This window comes from Canis lupus, chromosome 27 (genome assembly GCF_003254725.2).
Source record: "Canis lupus dingo isolate Sandy chromosome 27, ASM325472v2, whole genome shotgun sequence".
NCBI lineage: Eukaryota > Metazoa > Chordata > Mammalia > Carnivora > Canidae > Canis > Canis lupus.
Genome location: NC_064269.1, coordinates 17,735,790 through 17,737,975, shown reverse-complemented (window position 1 = coordinate 17,737,975; position 2,186 = coordinate 17,735,790).

Sequence of the window (2,186 nt, the reverse complement as noted above, 5' to 3'; positions counted from 1 at the left end):
CTCTTGTTACAGTCTTTGTTTCAAAGTCCACTTTGTCTGATATAAGTATTGCTACTCTAGCTGTCTTTTAACAGTCATTCGCATGATTAATGTTTCTCCATTCTCTCACCTTCAATCTTCATGTACCTTTAGTGCTAAAATGAATCTCTTGTAGACAACATATAAGTGAGTTGACTTAGCAGGCTTTTAAAGTTCCAGATTCCTAGTAACATTGGTTTTATAAACTCCTAGATTTCAGCCCCTCTGATTTTTAAAGCCAAAAATTATAGGGATTAGTCTTCCCTGTGTGAGCTCCTTGGTGTGAGGGCCCATTTCTCTGCTCTCTCCACACAAACGCAGCTCCCTCTGACTTTCCAAATCTTTCAGATGCAGTTTCTTCTCTATATTTAGTTGTGGAGTTTGTTCTGCCAATACTTAGATCGCTCCTGGTTTGTTGACTGGGATATGGATGATATCTAGTTGAAAACATGGGGTTAAAAAATTTTTTTTTTTTTTTTAAGAAAACATGGGGTATGATGAGCTCAGAGTCTTCCTATCCTGCCATCTTTCCAAGCTCCCCTGGAACACTTTCTTACATCATACTCAAAGATAAATTCAAAGTAGATTAAAGACCTATATGTGAGACCTGAAAACATAAAAATCCTGAAAGAACACAGGCAATAATTTGTCTGCCATTGGCCTTAGCAACATTTTCTAGATATGTCTCCTAAGGCAAGGGAAACAAAAACAAAATTAAACTATTGGGACCACATCAAAATTAAAAGTTTCTGCACAGCAAAGGAAACCATCAACAAAACTAAAAGACAACCTACTAAGTGGAAGAAGATATTTGCAAATGATATATCCAATAAGGAATTAATATCCAAAAATACATAAAGAACTTATTCACCTCAACACCAAAAAAAAAAAAAAAAAACAATCCAATCCAATTAAAAAATGGACAGAAGACATGTATAGGTATTTCTCTAACAAAGATATACAGATGGCCAACAGACACATGGAAAGATGCTCATCATCACTAATTAGGAAAAAGCAAGTCAAAACCATAACAAAATATCAGAATGGCTAAAATCTAAAACACAAGAAACAACAAATGTTGTTGATGTGGAGAAAAAGGAACCATTGTGCACTGTTGGTGGGAATGCAAGCTAGTGCAGTCACCGTGGAAAACAGAATAGAGGTTCCTCAAAATATTAAAAATGGCATTACCATATGATCCATTCATTCCTCTACTAAGAGTTTACCCAAAGAATATGAAAACATTAATTCAAAAAGATATATGCATCCCTCCCTATGTTATTACAACATTATTTAGAATAGCTAAGATATTGAAGCAACCCAAGTGTTCATCGATGGATGAATGGATGAAGAAGGTGTGGTGTATATATACACGATGGATATTATTCAGCCATAAAAAAGAATGAAATCTTGCCGCTTATAACAACATGGATGGGTCTAGAGGGTGTAACGCTAGGTGAAATAAATCATAGAAAGACAAATACCATATGATTCACTTGTAAGTGGAACTCAAAAAACAAAACAAATGAAGAGGGGGAAAATGTAAAAAAAAACACTCTTAAGAGAACAAACTAGTGGTTACCAGAGGGTAGGTGGGTGAGGGGATGGATAAAATAGGTGGAGAGGATTAAGAGTAAACTTACCTTGATGATAAGATAATGAATAATATATAGAATTGATGAATCACTATACGGTACACCTGAAACTAGTATAACACAGTATGTTAATTATACTGGAATGAATGAATGAGGTGCAAAAGAATTAAATAGACATTTCTCCAAAGAAGGTATACAAATGCCAACAAGTATCTGAAAAGATGGCTATCATCATTGGATAACAACTAGAAAAATGTAAATATCACAATGAGATTCCACCTTACACCTATCAGGATCACCACTATTTAAAAAATATACAAAACAGTGAGAATGTGGAAAAATCAGAACATTTGTGTATTGGTGGTAGGAATATAAGATGGTGCAGCCACTAGGGAAATAGTATGGTGTTCCTCAAAGAATTAAACGTAGACTTACCTGGGTACCTGACTGGCTCAGTGGGTTACGCACCTGTCTTTGGCTCAGGTCATGATCTCAGGATCCTGGGATGGAGCCTCAAGTCAGGCTCCCTGCTCAGGAGGAGTCTGCTTCTCCTTCTCTCTCTCAAAATCTTAA